The sequence below is a fragment of the Fukomys damarensis genome, unplaced genomic scaffold (genome assembly GCF_012274545.1).
Source record: "Fukomys damarensis isolate Sample0158 unplaced genomic scaffold, DMR_v1.0_HiC HiC_scaffold_26, whole genome shotgun sequence".
Lineage (NCBI taxonomy): Eukaryota > Metazoa > Chordata > Mammalia > Rodentia > Bathyergidae > Fukomys > Fukomys damarensis.
The window spans coordinates 20831303-20837400 of NW_022900938.1; the positions used below are offsets into that span (position 1 = coordinate 20831303).

General features: G+C 38.4%; 1 pseudogene; it reads left to right on the forward strand.

Moving 5' to 3' along the window:
* The first annotated feature begins 4335 nt into the window (after positions 1–4335).
* On the forward strand, positions 4336–5890 carry LOC104850241 (annotated as a pseudogene).
* Positions 5891–6098: the final 208 nt, after the last annotated feature.

The following is a 6098-nucleotide window of genomic DNA, read 5'->3' on the forward strand; positions in this document are numbered from 1 at the left end:
GATTCTAAAAAACAGACCAAATTATGTACTTTCCCTTTTTTAGGTTAAGTACATTTTGAATATGAAAAGGATAAAGAAACTGAAAAATGAATGCTTGACCAGCACTGAAAAAAAGAGACTGCATATTTTAACACAGGAGAGGATGTCTTTAAAAACTGGTCCTTGTCTGGAAAAGCATGTTTCTCTTTTAGAAACAGAAGAGATGATTAAGTAATAGAATCATATGCTAGCCAAGAGCCCAGTTTTCAGAACCAGACAAGGCTAGATTTGAAAGCAGGTCCTAGCCCTGGTCAGCTGTAGGATCTTGACAGATTTCTCCACATTGCTGAATATTTTTCAGCTATGAAAAAGAAAGAGTGCCTGAGACTGGAAATAGGTGCTTAATGAAGTACTTGTAAAGTACTTGGTACATAGTAAGAACTTTTTTAAAAAGTGGCCATCATTATATTAATATTAGGGAATTTTATTTGTAAATGTATATTCTAGTGAGGCTTCTGTTCAGAAAGCTAATATTTTAATATACATAGAGAAAAATCATATTGAGGACAAACCTAAATGCTAGATCTTCAAAATGTGAAGGGACTGCTGATACGTATTTCTCCTGCCACTGCTTAAATCAGCTCTAGAAGGAAAGAGAAGGAGACAGAATTTCTATCACTTATTTTGTGACAGAACTCTTTGCTGAGGCCAGAAGTAGTAAACAAGAGCTATACTTCTGGTACTATGGGTTCCAAATTAAACCAATGTCTAGCTAATGTTGGCATGCACGCGCGCACGCGTGCAGACACACACACACACACACACACACACACACACACACCACGCCTGAAGAATTAACAGAATATCTGAGACAAATGTGGATTATAACAGACATTGCTTTTGGACCTTGTTATTGTTTGAATGAAATTTATAGGCTGCATTTATGAGAAGAACCTACATTGCCACATTTAAATAGCATTATGCATGCCACTGCTAGGTTTAGAGACTTATTGTCAGCAGGAATCTTAGAAGGGTTCATGCTAACATTACACTTTTTTCTTTAATAGAACATTAATTCCCTTCTACCACCTCTTCAAAATAACAGTTGAAAAAACTCAAATTGAAATATGTTGTGGATTTAAGTTGCAAAGCCAAGTTTTTCTCATCCTTGTATAGTTCCAAATATTAGACTATTTTATCTTAGGTATAAAGATTTATTTTCATCAGGGTGTGAGGATGGAGTAGGAGTTACAATTTGAAATTTCCTTTTTCTTGAAATATTAAAATACTCAGGAGCCAAACATTTAGCTTCACTTGAAATAAGGATTGTAACACCAAGAAAGTATCTTTGGCCCTTCAGGGATTTTCTTGAAGTCTGCAGAAAATCATGCTGATAGCACCTGAAGGATCAGGAGGGGATAGTTCAATTACAGTCAGAAAGCACAGAGAAGAAGATCTGCACATAATTCTCACAGTGCTCATTACCTCTGGCTTTCTGCCTTAGTAACTGCCATGTACTACATCAAGCGTGTAAATGTTCTATGCACGATGCTTTTTTGTCACAGCCTTTGGGCCCCTGGGGTACAGACAGGGCTAAGAGAAGTTAGCATAAGACATTTGGGACCCAGTTCCCTAACTTTTTAAAGTGTTGAGGTTTTAATCATGAAACTTATGAAGAATAACAATATCCAAATGTACTACAAAACAATTAGTTGTTTGAAGCATACAATTTCCTATGAAGGATATAAAGGAGGTGTAACCATCTTCCTCTAGATTTTGTTGGTTGTCTTCAGTATAAGGTTTGAAAATTTATCCTGAGACTCCAACAAGATCTGCCCACATACACTAATCCCTATAATCGGCCATGCTATTATAAAGTTGTATAGGGCCTGGGCTTTGTTCTATCCAATCCCGTTTCCTGTTTGGTCTCCTATCGCTCATAAACTCATTCACCTATTCCACGAGTATTCATGGAGCCCCTACTGGGCACTAGGTATGCACTCCCTGCTTTTAAAGAAGTTACAGTCTATGTGAGAGATCAATGATAAATAAATATGCAAGCACAGCTACAAATACGCTACAAAGGGTCTGATAGGGAGCACTAGTGGTTAGATAGAACTGTTCATTTGGGTTGACATTTAAGCATAGTCTGCAAAATGAGGAGTTCCAGAGCTTTGTGGGAAGAGAGTACAGTTGGAAAGTGCTCAGGAATCCCTGGGTGTTCTTAGGAATCACAGAACACCATAGTGACAGAGGCAGAACAGAGGAGGAATGAGGTAGCTTCAAATGCTTTGGAGAGGGGCTGAGGCCATTGCAAGAGCTTGGAGGACTTACTCATTTAGGTATGAGAGGCCTTTCACAGGTATTAAGTAGAGGTATAACAACCTCTCTTTTATGTGCTCTGTGCTAAATGGCTGAAATGTTAAACAGGGAAGATAGATAAAGAGGTATTTACAATTGGCCATGTTATTGGAGTAGTTCTCTTCCTTTTGGCTTCAAGAGAAGCTAGAAATGCAGATAGAAAAGTAAACATCAAGGCAAGTAAGCTCTCTACTGCTAACCAAATTTTATGTGGAATTTTAAAACCACAGCATATCCTACTACCGAATTTCCCTGAGTATCAGTCGTTCGAAGAAACTTGACATTCTTGAAAAGTTATATTTTTTTAATCTTTATTAAGTTTAGTGGTACATTTCAGGTATACAATACAGTTACACTCATCATTGGGATCTTATACCTTTATATGACTTACCTTGGTTCTTCTTATTCACATGTGTTAGTAGTGTTAGATGTTTCATAATAATTCATCTTGTCGTATAATTTCAATAGTTGCTAAGTTATATTGTTCTCATCATTTTAAATAAAGTAGTACCTCCTGAGGCCCCCAGAAATCTCCATTTCAAAAGGTCAGTATCCCTATTTTGAAACTTGTTAAGACATGGAAGTTACCTCATTTAAATGAGTCTTTATCTTCTTACTTACATTTTCTTTTACATCTTAGAATAGAGGCTAATTTTGCAAAATAATGAATGGTCTACTAAATGTAAGAAAATTGATCCAAAGCTTAAAACTTCAAAGGATAGAGATGGAAGAATGATTGAGCCCAGGAGTTTTACACCAGGCTGGGCAACACAGCAAGGCCCCATCTGAAAAAGAGAAACAGAAATTCAAACGATATTCAATGCCATTCCGGTAGTAGTTTTTTTAATTCATGTGAGTGCACACATGGAGGAAAAAATATTTCAAATATGCATTTGTTCCCTATTTAAATTCTGCTCCTAGTTTTAATTGTTCACTAAATCTGAACTATATTTTATGAGTCAATATTTGTCATGGTTATCCTTTACAATAGGGAAATAAACAGTATTCTGACTAATATCTTCCGCTTTTTTCCTTAACCCATTTTCAGTTTTTAGCTATCAATAGAAATGAATTTGCCTTCATTTGAGGGGGCAGTGAAATTGTAGGTTTTGGAATATTGGCTTAGAAATAGTTTGAAGGCATCTCGGAAGTATTCCAAAAAGGGTCTCCAGACTTTATGGAGGACCCTAACCTGGCAGCTTCCTACCTTTAGGGTTCTCTGAATCTCTTTCCTTCCACTGACCACCTGCAAAGACAAAGGCCAGTTCATAGTGGGGAAAATATTTGAATCTAGTGCCAACATAGAGCTATATGTTAAAATGTATAAAGCACAACTCGGATCAAATGAAGACCCCACAAATATAGTTATAGCCAGAAAAAATCTGGATAAAATATTGTTAAAGAATAGTCCACTAAACAGAACTCCAACTCTGTTTTTTAAATACTGTGAAAAGCCATTTTTCTAGTGTTGTTCAGTCTTGGGTCAACCACAGAATTCCCTTTAACATTAAATGCAGATGAAGAATGGGATCCTCCAGTGCTACAGAAAATCACCAACGTGTGGATTTTTCTTCAAAAGTCAATACAGAAAATAGACCAGAGATACAAGGGTCCTCTGGCTGCAACCTTGGAAAACACCAGGAACTCTGTCTTTGCCCTTCTCCTTCCATGTCAGATAGGAGAGAAGCAGGACATCTACTCTCTAAAATACAGGATGAGAAGAAAGAATGGTAAAAGTGAAAGGACCCCATGAACAAGAAGGAGCAATAGCCTGCCCTGCTTCATGACTGGGCAAGGAGGAGGAAGCATGAGGTGCTGTGCTACCCAGCAGCCCCTTGCACTGCTCTGGCCTCTCCATGTCACCAGTGCTCTTGGGGATGCTGCATAGCTTGAGGACCAAGGTCCTGGTTGCCAGCTGTGGTCTGAGTGAAGCTTGAGGTGGATACCACTATGATGAAGGGTCTGTGTTCACAGACCACAGCCCTGGGAAGATGATCTGCTGCACTTTCTATTGCAAACGTCATAAAAAAATCTCTTGGCCCAGTTGGCTTGGATAACATATTGGTGATGGAACTGTTACTGATGATGGTGCCACTATCCTGAAGTTACTAGAAATGGAACGTCCTGCAGCTAAAGTTCTTTGGAAGTTGGCTGATCTATAGAACAAAGAAGTTGGAGATGGAACTACTCAGTGGTTATTATTGCAGCAGAGCTTCTGAAAAATGCAGATGAAGTAGTCAACAGAAAATCTACCCCACATCAGTTATTAGGGACTATTGACTTGTTCGCAAGGAAGCAGTGTGCTATATCAGTGAAAACCTAATTATTAACACAAATGAACTTGGAAGATATTGCCTGATCAATGCTGCTAAAATGTCAATGTCTTCCAAAATTAATGGAATAAATGGTGGTTTTTTTCTGATATGGTAGTAGATTCTGTACTTGCTGTTAAACACAAAGATACAAGAGGCCAGCCTCACTCCCAGTCAGTTCTGTTAATATTCTGAAAGCCCATTGGAGAAGTCAGACAGAAAATATGTTGATCAGTGGCTGTACACAGAATCCAGGATACGTACAAGAGAATACCTAATGAAAAAATCACGTGCCTTGACTTCAGCCTGCAGAAAAGAAAAATAAAGTCAGTGTGGTTATTTCTGACCCTAAGAAATTGGGCCAAATTAGTTAAAGAGAGCTATATATCACCAATGAGAGAATTTAGAAGATCACAGCAACCAGTGCCAATGTTATTCTAACCATGTTGGAACTGATGACATGTTCCTGAAGGATTTTGTGGATGCAGGCAATCAGGCAGTTAGAAGAGTCTTTAAAAGGGACTTTGAGCACATTGCTAAAGCTTCTGGAGCAACTTTTTTGTCAACCTTAGCCAATTTAGAAGATGACACTTTTGAAGCTACAATGTTGGCCCAAGCAGACAGGTGGTACAGGAAAGAATTTGTGATGATGAACTGATCTTAACCCAAGATCTTAATCAAAGGCTCATACATCTGCATCAACTAGCTTACAAAGGCAAATGATTTCTTGAGTGGTGAGATGGAACACTCTTTACCTGATGCACTTTGTGTGGTGAAGAGAATTTGGGAGCCAAAACCTGTGGTTCCAGGTTAGGGTGCTATAGAAGCAACCCTTTATGTACACTTGGAAAACTATGCAATTAGAGTGGGGTCTCGGGAATGGCTTTCCATTGCAGAGTCTGCAAGATCTCTTCTTGTCATTCCTAACACACTAGTAGTGAATGCTTTCAAAGACTCCACAGATCTGGTTGCAAAGTTAAGAGCTTTACATCATGGGATTCAAGCTAACCCAGAGTAAAAAGCTAAAATGAATTGGCCTGGATTTGATCAATGGTAGACAAACAAAAACGTGTGTTTGACCCAACTATAGCTAAAGTTAGGGGAAAAAAAACTTGAAATTTGCTGCAGGAGCTGTCATTATCATTCTTCAAACAGATGATCTGATTAAATTGTACCCTGAAAGGAAAGATGATAATCATGGAGGCTCTGAAGGTGCTATTCATTCTGGAGCTCTTTAATGATGATCTGATTTCCCCTTTAGTTATGAGAATTTTAGATTCAATGTCTTGTATCTTGAATATTACACATTGAAATATAAGCAGGCTGTCAGAAGAAGAGGAGGAAGAGAAGACAAAGAAGAAGGAGGAGGATAAAGAAGAAGAAGAGGAGGAGGGAGGGAAAGAGGAAGAGGAAAACGAGGAGGAGAGAAGAAGGGGGGGAAGAGAG